An 11858-nucleotide genomic window follows, 5' to 3' on the forward strand; every position below is an offset into this window, starting at 1 on the left:
TCAGTAGTGTGTGTAATCTTGTCAAATGTGCCATATGTACAGCAGGGCACGGCCGGTCCGTGTGTTGCTGGGCAGATTAAGGCCAGGCAGAGGAGAGGATATACCCACCTATTCACACTAATCTCATCACACTACAGGAAGTCGGCCCAGAACCTTACACACTACAATTTACTGACAGTCGCAAAAAGCTGATAGCTGCCCACAAAGCATTAAGATTATATAGATAGATAGTATTATGATATGTTTCTATTTACAAACACCTAATAGGCTAAGAGAATATTGTGAATATTCATGTTTTAACTGAAAGTGGCTAGACTACACATCATGAAAGAAGATAGTATATTAGCTCGCAAAGAGTGTGCAAAGCTGTGATCAAGGCAAAGGGTGACTACTTTGAAGAATCTAAATTATTCATTTAAAAAATTGATTTGTTTAACACTTTTTTGGTTACTACGTGATTCCATGTGTTATTTCATAGTTTTGATGTCTTCACTATTATTATACAAAGTAGAAAATAGTACAAATAAAGAAAAACCCTGGAATGAGTAGGTGTGTCCAACATTTTGTCTGGTACTGTATGTGTCATGAAGGTGTTTTTATGAATGTATACATCTACCTATTTGATAGCAAATTATTGTTTTATCCCTTCTACTCTAGCTTCACTAAATACACTCTCACATCCATACATCTACTTCTGGTAATATTTTCCCAAATGCAAATTGACCAATAATGCACCACCAGGACAGCTCTGCTGATTTTTTATTTTATTTTATTTAACCTATATTTAACCAGGTAGGCTAGTTGAGAACAAGTTCTCATTTGCAACTGCGACCTGGCCAAGATAAAGCATAGCAGTGTGAACAGACAACAACACAGAGTTACACATGGAGTAAACAATTAACAAGTCAATAACACAGTAGAAGAAAAAAAAAGAGAGTCTATATACATTGTGTGCAAAAGGCATGAGGAGGTAGGCAAATAATTACAATTTAGCAGATTAACACTGGAGTGATAAATGATCAGATGGTCATGTGCAGGTAGAGATACTGGTGTGCAAAAGAGCAGAAAAGTAAATAAATAAAAACAGTATGGGGATGAGGTAGGTAAAAATGGGTGGGCTATTTACCGATAGACTATGTACAGCTGCAGCGATCGGTTAGCTGGTCAGATAGCAGATGTTTGAAGTTGGTGAGGGAGATAAAAATGTGTTTTATCAAATTAAAGCTATAACCCCCCCCCCAAAAAAATGTGATGTTGGAAACTAGAAATGGAAAAATATAATAAATAAAGAAAATTGCATCAACTGTGAATAACTTGCCTGGTTCGGGACCCTTCTTGGTAAATACTGGGATTATACTAAACCATTTTTCCCTCTCAGTGTTGATTAAGACAGATGAACTCTCCTGCCCTATCAACAGAATACATATGTTTCTTAGTGGGTTTAAATTTGAATTTCTATGCTTATCCCATGCTATAGAACAGGGGTATTCAAATCCGAGCTGGAGGTTCGGAGTACTGCTAGTTTTCTGTTCTACCTGATAATTAAATGCACCCACCTGGTGTCCCAGGTCTCGATCAGTCCTTGATTAGAGTGGAAGAATAAAAATCAGCAGTGGAACTCGCTAACTTAACATTTTCTATACATAGCCCATGCTAATCGAACATCCAACCATCCCATCCCCCTGCTCATGTGGTTGGCAGGTCTTCTGAGATTAATTGCCTTTTGGGTCTCAATACATAATTATTTCATGGGTCTTGTTCCCATAGACTCACTTACTGTGGTTTTACATGTTGTCTGAAGGTAAACTGAGAAATAATTTATATACAAATATGTATGCGCACATCCCTGGTGTCTCTGATGCAAAAATAACAGAACATGAAGTTCTGCTGTCATTTCATTTGAGATTTATCCCAGTGCATACCAATCTATCAATATTTGAGTAACTAGGGATCAGTGCCTGATCAGTCAAATGCGTAACCGCATGACAGACTCACTAGCCTTCACCACAGAAACTATTACCATTCCTGACTGCCACTTTTCTCCTGTTTAAACCAGCGGGTGGTTGCAAGATCAAAACAACCCACCGCTGTCACCTTGACAGCTCATTATCACAGACAAACACCCCTCAAAGTACATCCCACTCACAGACAGACAGAGGAGCCCATTCTAGTCACCACATTACAATGACACACTGACACAAAGCTCACCCCACATAAACAACTAGAGGAACAACAAATTAAGGAAATTAAAACATTGAAATACCTGGTGGTTTTGATTAGTCGTTCCCAGCTGAAGTTTTCTCCTACGCTAATGAACCGTAACTCCAGATTGGGTTTGGGATCCTCCAGAAGCGTTAGGACTCCACAGATTCCTTGGCAACGATCTATGTCAGTCTGATTCTATGCTCTCTTAAATAAGGTACATTAGATACCAGGGTTTTGTCTATACCATAAGTAAAAACTCTCCTAAAAACTTGCATACATTAAATATCACAAACCAATAGTTATTTTTTAATTTGAAATCCAAAACAACAAAGGTTAATTTACCTATCAGTAAGGTAAAAGTATTGTGTAATCTTTCAAGTTAATCCTGGATCATGGATTTAGGATCAGTAAAGGGATCTATTGCCATACTAGGTGTCTAGCCAGTCTGTCATGTGTTAAACAGACCATCAGGGTTTATCTAAACCATAAGATGTTATTTACATCCCATCTGGATATACAGCTTATACAGAGTCTAGCAGACCTGGTCCTCTGATTGGCATTTCATTCAATTATTCTTAATTAAATGTACATATCCAGCAATCCACTTTGGCCCAATCTCTATTAACCTCGTGCTTAAAGGCAATGCTGCCTGGTGACTTTTAAAATTGACTCAACAATTAACTCCTTGTTTAGCCATTAACAAATCATAAAAACTAATACATCCTTAAACACTACAAACACAGTAGGTAATTAAATGCTAAGAATAATGATTACCACAAAATCCAATCACATAAAGGTCAGATAGATTATAAATACATCTCTCTCATAAGCCTCATATCAAAGCTGTTTTGGGAGCAGAAAAACCTACAGTACAGTATATTTAAGCAAACAGAAAATATGGTTTCTGTCCATGGTTCCCAGTTAATGAATGAGCTTGAAACATTTACATTTGAGCATAATATCCAGAGCAACCTACAGTAGTGAGTGCATACTAGAGGTCGACCGATTATGATTTTTCAATGCTGATATCGATACCGATTATTGGAGGACCAAATAAGCTGATACCGATTAATCGGCCGATTTTTTTAACGTATTTATTTATTTGTAATAATGACAATTACAACAATACTGAATGAACACTTTTAGTTTAACTTAATATAATACACCAATAAAATCAATTTAGCATCAAATAAATAATCAAACGTTCAATTTGGTTTAAATAATGCAAAAACAAAGTGTTGCAGAAGAAAGTAAAAATGTAATATGTGCCATGTAAAAAAGTTCATGTTTAAGTTCCTTGCTCAGAACATGAGAACATATAAAAGCTGGTGGTTCCTTTTAACATGAGTCTTCAGTATTCCCAGGTAAGAAGTTTTATTATAGGACTGTTTCTCTCTATACCATTTGTATGTCATATGCCTTTGACTATTGGATGTTCTTATAGGCACTTCAGTATTGCCAGTGTAACAGTGTAGCTTCTGTCTCTCCTCACCCCTACCTGGGCTCGAACCAGGAACACATCGACAACAGCTACCCTCGAAGCATCGTTACCCATCGCTCCACAAAAGCCACGGCCCTTGCAGAGCAAGGGGAACAACTACTTCAAGGTCTCAGAGCAAGTGACGTCACCGATTGAAACGCTATTAGCGCGCACCCTGCTAACTCCGGAGTTGATGGGCTTGAAGTCATAAACAGCTCAATGCTTGAAGCACAGCGAAGAGCTGCTGGCAAACGCAAGAAAGTGCTGTTTGAATGAATGCTTACGAGCCTGCTGCTGCCTACCACTGCTCAGTCAGACTGCTCTAACAAATATCAAATCATATACGTAATTATAACATAATAACACACAGAAATACGAGCCTTAGGTCATTAATATGGTCAAATCCGGAAACTATCATTTCGAAAACAAAACGTTTATTCTTTCAGTGAAATACGGAACCGTTACGTATTTTATCTAAAGGGTGGCATCCATAAGTCTAAATATTCCTATTACATTGCACAACCTTCAATGTTATGTCATAATTACGTAAAATTCTGGCAAATTAGTTCACAACGAGCCAGGCAGCCCAAACTGTTGCATATACCCTGACTCTGCATATGCAGGTTCGCATATACCCTGAACTAAATATGCAGGCTTAATAAAATATACTTCTGTGTATTGATTTTAAGAAAGACATTGATGTTTATGGTTAGGTACATTCAACGCTTGTGCTTTTTTCGCAAATGTGCTTTTGTTAAATCATCCCCCTTTTGGCGAAGTTGGCTGTCTTTGTTCGAAATAAATAGTCTTCACACAGTTCGCAACGAGCCAGGCGGCCCAAACTGCTGCATATACCCTGACTCTATTGCACAGAATGCCAGAGAAGTGACACATTTCCCCTCGTTAAAAGAAATTCATGTTATCATGCAATATTAACTAAATATGCAGGTTTAAAAATCTATATTTGTGTATTGATTTTAAGAAAGGCGTTGATGTTTATGTTAGGTACACATTGGTGCAACGACAGTGCTTTTTTCACGAATGTGCTTGTTAAATCACCAATTTCGCGAAGTAGGCTATGATTCAATGATAAATTAACAGGCACCGCATCAGTTATATGCAACGCAGGACAAGCTAGATAAACTAGTAATATCATCAACCATGTGTAGTTAACTAGTGATTATGTTAAGATTGATTGTTTTTTAAAAGATACGTTTAATGCTAGCTAGCACCTTACCTTGGCTCCTTGCTGCACTCGCATAACAGGTAGTCAGCCTGCCACGCAGTCTCCTCGTGGAGTGCAATGCAATCGGCCATGATAGGTGTCCAAAAATGCTGATTATCGATTGTTATGAAAACTTGAAATCGGCCCTAATTAATCAGTCGACCTCTAGTGCATACATTCTCTTACTTTTTTGTACTGGTCCCCCGTAAGAATCGAACACATAACCTTGACGTCACAAACGACATGCTCTACCAGCTGACCTACCCTGTTGTGTGCACTCTACCATGCAGAACCTAGATCAAAAGCGAGGAGCTGTCCATGGTTCTGACACTAACACTTCTAGCCTCCCAAACTTCTGACACAATCTCACTTGTAACTGTCCATGGTGCTGAACTCTTGAACAAACTATAACAGTCCCCGCATCACCAGTTTCATTGACAGCATATGATGCAAAAAAGACACATGGATATGCAACATTTGGTAAACACAGCATAGAGCATATACTACATCATGGTAAAACATAACATCTCTAGAAAGGAAACAGGCATCTTGGGTTACACTAACTCGGCATAAATGGGTCACATGAATTTTAGCTGAGTGCTATGTCTAGTTTAATGTTCGACTCTATCCAGGTTTCATCCCACCAGAGCTGTCAAGTCACACATCTGCTAACACTTATCTGTCTGAGACACATGTCTCATGTCTCATGTATCAATAAATGTGTTCAAACCTGTCATGGTATGTCTTCACACAGATGAGAAAAGAACATGCATATCAAAGGCATAAAGATGGTGTGGTAGAGGACCGTAAGTACTTGCTGATCGTATGCTCTCTGTAAGAACAAGTAATATTGGCTGGAAATGTGTTCAAATACTGTATGTCATGGTAACTCCTCACACATGCACCCAGAGGGCATATCAAAGGCAGTATGCTGTAGTAGACTAGAGGATACAGTATGTACTTGTTGAGCACCCAGGTAGAGTGTGGTGCTAATCCTGCCTGGGGGAGGATGTTGTTTTGCAGCGTTTGATTCCCTCAGTTACCCTATCACAGTAACAGCAGGATCATCACACCGTGCTCTTTACTTCCTTGGCTCAGGCTCGCGACATCACGGGGTCTTAAGCACTGCTAGTGTAATTAAAACACGTCTCAGAGCTACAGGGACCGCTGCCACTACATCTCCAACGGCCCAAATCCCTCACAGATAAAAAAAAAAAGACAGATCTTTCAAATGATATCACAACAATTGAAGAAGTCCACAGGTCTAAAAATGAAGACATAATGCACTATACAATATTTTCTTTTGAATACAGGCCAATGTGTTTATCAAAAATACATTCCACTCTCCACTCCACCCGTAGGTCTATAGGTTGTAGGATAAAGCTGCTGTCCGTCTTCAGTTCTGCCCAGCCCCTCAGAGCTCCAGCAGGCAGCAGTATGGACTTGGAGGTACAGTAGCATAAATTGAATTATAGCACCACCAGCCACTGGCAGGGGAGCTGCAGCTCAGTTTACCTATATACTTGGTCAGAGGATATGGAGTACAGAACACCTTTACATACAGTACATGGAACTGTACATTACATAACTACTGTTTATTAAGTGAAATTAATTATGTAGCATATCACAATGTGCGTTCAAAAACAAATTAATATGTCAACCATTTCTAAGAGCGGTTTAGGAATTGACAGGGGCTGCTGAACTGCCTACCTATTTGTTTTCTATTCCCCTGCCATATAGAAGTAAATGTGAAAATCAACTTCATATATGGTAATAATAGTGCTTTGCCCATATGCTTTCATGTGACAGGTGTGAGATACATGTCAATGGATAAACATGCGCAGGTAAGCCTCATCAGAACACAGAGACTTGTCATTGTCTCCTCATAATGACGCCATAAAATAGCACACGTTTGACTATAAAGCACAACAAACACATTGTTGACACCAAAACCATGGCAGCTACCCTGCCCCGTTAAGGATGACATGTCGTGGTGTCTGAAGTATTGAAATATGTCGTGTTTATCAGATGCGATTTATAGAAGCGCACGTGCGTAAAGATAGCCTACCGGATAACCAGCGTTGCTGAAATAAAATAAACGCCTTGTGATATGGAATTCAAATGGGCATTGACGTAGTCTATTGTGCTCACTAGATGCCATAGTTTTGATGCACAAATGGTACCACAAGTACAGAACGCTAACTCAAAACACAAATACGCGCGCAAGAACACTGCGTAAGTTGTAAAATTTCCTAGGACACATTGTTGCCATTCTAAATAACATCCATGCATTGCCTTTACCTATACATAGCAAATATGAACTCCATGTCTCACCAAAGGATTATTATAGAATAAGGTTGCTAATTTACGTATGATCTCTATACATGTAATCCCAGTGCATCAAGCATATGTGGGTGGTTATGTGGGCTCCATCAAGCAGCCAGACAGTGGTGCCATGGTAGTGAGCATGATGTATCGCCTAGGATAGGGTAAGAAGATGACGACGCCTGAATCCTCTATCATCATTTGAACCTATGCCAAGGTTGAAGACTATTGTAACATGCATGGGTAGCCTACATTTAGTACACACATTTCATGGGGGACATTTAGCGGAGTTATCTATCAAGCTGAATTGGCATGGTAACTCAGCTTGCATATAAATAGAGGTGATTTCAATCTAGCTCCTCGTGACAGGGTGAGGCAGTAAAAGAGGGTGCCTGCGTTAACACACCCACACACACACCCACACCATCATTACCATCACATTTTGGACCCCAGGAATAGTGATGATCCTAATAAATAATGGGGATCCTAGTAAAATGCCAATATACCACATTCACCCAAATCAAGATAATGATAGAACAGGCCTAACGATAGATAGGCTCAGTTGTGGTGCTGTGTAGGCTATGTATAACATTTCAACCAGCGACCTGGCCAAACAAATGATACCACTGCGTAATTTTTATCTACACCCATACCCTCAAATTCATAATATTGCAGTCGGACAGACTGAATTCCTTTAAACGACCCATATTCATTCAGGCTTATTTTTGACCTTGCGATGTACCTGAATACCTGGTTGTACTGCTCACACCTAGTTTTCAACAACGTCCTGCAGGTTATTCTGCTTTGGAACCTAATGGGTTCAGCCTTGACAATAGTAGCCCACATCTTAACACGGTTTTGTTCTATATGTCGACAAACGACGAACCAAAAAACACAAAAAGGACGGATGAAAATGTACAAACATTCTTAACATCTAAAGTGTAAAAGTTTACCTTGAAGGAGGAACGCCCGTCCTGATCTGAGCACCGAGGGTCAGGGGAATCGAATTTTCTCACATTTCATATTTTCCCATGTGCCTTTTTGTTTTGCTCCATTGGATTTTGGCTAAATTATATCGATGCAAGGTGCGCTGGATTTCATAGCGCACAATTCCGCACAGCCCATCTATTCAGAGTGCCCGAGTAATATGCCATTGGTTTGTACCCCTCAGAATGCAATCCACTTGTGCTTTTCTTCCGAGTTTAAAATAAAGATCCAAATAAACCAACACAGAAAGAGTCAAATTCCAACGCCGTTCGACAGAATCCTTTGCTGAAAAACGGGCGTTTGGTTTTCCCTCAGACTCGCTAAAGCCCTTGCCATTCTCCTGCCGCTCGTCGACACACCTCACAATAGTAGAGGCTTTCCTCCGCAGTAACACCGGCTTGCTCTATTTAGCCGATCGCACGTCTCTGCAGCCGAGTGCGATAAAGTGGCTGCTATGGGGAACTCGGATCAACTCTCAGCAGGGAGACCTTTGCACGTCTGCACCTTAAACGCACTTCCCCCGCTGTACCTCTACGCCGAGTTAATCCACAGTGACTGAGTGCCGCTTGCCCTCCATCCAAGTTATCAAAATGCTTGCTCCTTCAGTCCTTCTTCAGTGTATTCTCAGCTATTCCGCCCCGCAACAGCGCTTTATTATCCAAATATATGCTGCTCAATGGAGTTTCGATTTGAAATCTCGACCAAAAAGAAAGGACGCACATTACACTGCACAAATGAGCGGTTCTCCCCCTATTGCCATCGTTGTGCTTCCCTCCCCCCAAATACTTAGTTCTACCAGTCGAGAAGATTTAACAAACTAAGAGCTTTAGCAGCAGTTACTGGGACATGTGATGTTTGCTATTTTCCCTCTCCTTTCGATTGGAAAAACATGGGAGGAAGTCATCACGGATTGGCTCATACGCACGTTCGTTCGTACTCCTTGATTCAGCCTTTCACTCTGTGGGACCTGCTAAAGAAGTGCTGGTGGTAGAGCTTTTGCAGGGAAGACGGGATAGTATTGCATTGAACAAAAGAGGTAGGCCTAAAGAACGACGCCACATGGGCAATCGAACCGCTCTGATGTCAAACAATAGGATCCCGTGCATAATCTTGGAGGAAACCGACTGCACGCACCCGACTCTTTTGTTGCATAACTTTTACAATTGACAATTATTAATACATCTGTTGTAGTTTTTGCACTAACAATTAAGAGGGATACTGACTATAGTATAGTTTATAGTCTTCGCAGACGTTATGCCTTTACGTAGTTTATAAAACATTTACTAAATTTAGCAACGGCAACTGAAGTCTATTGGGTAACTGCACGGAATATCGCAAGGGTAGGATATTGGCTCCTCTAACAACGTACCTGATGTTTACGTATACCCCGCCATATCCTATTCATTCGCACAGCAATGCTGATAACATGGGAGTCTGACATCATTTTTGAGTGGGATACCAGGTTTCAGATTACTTCCAAATGGTGTGTGTGTTGTGTTACTGCAGTTGTAATAGCGCAAGTCAATGCTTCTCAGTAGAAACTTGAGCTCTTACAATAAATACATTTCACTGGATGCGACTCAGTGCCTTCAAGACAAGGCTTCTCCACTCAGAAGGAACATGCAGACGGTATCTACATCTACAGTGGAGTTATTATGTCAATAGAGTCTGGACATGTTCTACGAACCTGTTTTAACCTTGTACAACCTACCTGTTGAAATTTACTCCGTTTACAAGGACTTCATCAACGCATGTTTACTGTAATGGACTTGATCAATGCAAGTTTACTGTTATACTCGAGCTACTACCTTGAGGGATTTAGCACTACGGACAGCGCGAACACATATACACTGCTTCAGCGAGCGATTCAGTACCATGGACAGAACTAATCTCTACACAATTATTTTTCAATACTGGAGTTTCACGAGCGATTCAGCCCCAGGGACAGCGCCAACTTCTTCAATGGCATCAAGGGACTCGAGTACAGAACTTTAATATATTTGTTTAACATCTTAAAGGTTTCTGCATTTTCGAAGCAAATTCTTGTCGCATTTGTATTACAATTATACTGGAATGATGTAGGGCTATAGTTCCCAGCTGCCATGCCTCATTAGCACGCCAGTGTAAACTAATGTTCGATGACGTTGAAGATTCTGCAATCTCCTAACTTTGGGAAACTCTGCAACAGTGTTTGACAAACACGGCCCTCGGGACGCCAAGGGGTGCACGTTTGGGTTTTTCCCTGAACACTACACAGCTGATTCATATTATCAAAGCTTGATAATTAGTTGATTATTTGAATCAGCTGTGTAGTGCTATGGCAAAAACAAAAACGTGCACCCCTTGTGGTCCCCAGGACCGAATTTGGGAAACCCTAAACACTAGTGGATACCCCTATTCCCTGTTCTCTCATTGGTGCTTATTATACAACACATTTTACATCAGATACTTGTACATTCTATGTCAATGAGCTTCCAGGGCCTCTATTTGTATTGATTACATGGTCTCTACTGGGGATTCTCAAGTCATTAAACCATCAAAAGATTACCCATTGATGGTTATTCTAATGAGTTACCCTGCGGACAGCTGTTGTAATATGTAACAATGGCTCACAAAGAACACTTCCGGGAAGAAAACAAATTTATTTGACCGACATACTATATCTGTTATCAAACTATTGTGAAACTTTAGTATTTTTTGTCTGAAAACAGTACACCAGTGGAGGCTGGTGGAATGAGCTATAGGAAGACATGCTCATTGTAATGGCTGGAATGGAATTAAAGCAACGGAGTCAAATGTGGTTTCCATATGTTTGATGTGTTTGATACCATTCCATTTATTCCATTCCAGCTGTTACAACGAGCCCATTCTCCTATAGCCCCTCCCACCAGCTCCCTCTGCAGTACACCACACACATTACTTCTGTCACAAATACTCAATCATCTACAGAAAATACAGACTCACTGAAATTATATTATAATTCTTAGACAATCATTAGAGGAAAGGGGGCTTTACCCACAAGCATTTAATCATATATTACAGACCACCACCTCTCAGAGTTGTGTAGTTTCCATACAATATGCTCTCAAGACCGCTCCACACAGATGGAACAATAGCACCCAATAACGACATCTGAAGTAAAGTTATTATGGCCATGGTTAGGTTACAGTGCATTCGGAAAGTATTCAGACCCCTTGACCTTTCCACATTTAGTTACTTTACAGCCTTATTTTAAAATGGATTGAGTTGTTTCCCCCCCCCCCCCCCTCATCAATTTACACACAATACCCAAATAATGACAAAACAAAAACTGTTTTTTAGAAATGCTTGCAAATGTATACCAAATAAAAAACGTAAATATAACATTTACATAAGTATTCAGACACTTTATTCAGTACTTTGTTGAAGGTCCTGAGCACTCTGGAGCAGGTTTTCATCAAGGATCTCTCTGCACTTTGCTCCATTCATCTTTCCCTCATTCCTGACTAGTCTCCCAGTCCCTGCTGCTGAAAAACACCCCACAGCATGATGCTGCCACCACCATGCTTCACCGTAGGGATGGTGCCAGGTTTCCTCCAGACGTGACGCTTGGCATTCAGACCAAAGAGTTCATTCTTGGTTTCATCAGACCAGAGA

At 40.3% G+C, this 11858-nt stretch overlaps 1 protein-coding gene across 1 annotated transcript in view; it reads right to left on the reverse strand.

Moving 5' to 3' along the window:
* Positions 1–9187, reverse strand: part of LOC109904214 (leucine-rich repeat and fibronectin type-III domain-containing protein 5) — a 50448-nt gene extending 41261 nt beyond the window's left edge. Inside the window, exon 1 of the mRNA XM_020501426.2 lies at positions 8189–9187. The gene's annotated coding sequence lies outside the window, so the exon portion shown is untranslated. The remainder of the gene's footprint in view (positions 1–8188) is intronic.
* Between the last annotated feature and the right edge of the window lie 2671 nt (positions 9188–11858).

This window comes from Oncorhynchus kisutch, linkage group LG14, assembly GCF_002021735.2.
Source record: "Oncorhynchus kisutch isolate 150728-3 linkage group LG14, Okis_V2, whole genome shotgun sequence".
Taxonomy (NCBI): Eukaryota; Metazoa; Chordata; class Actinopteri; order Salmoniformes; family Salmonidae; genus Oncorhynchus; species Oncorhynchus kisutch.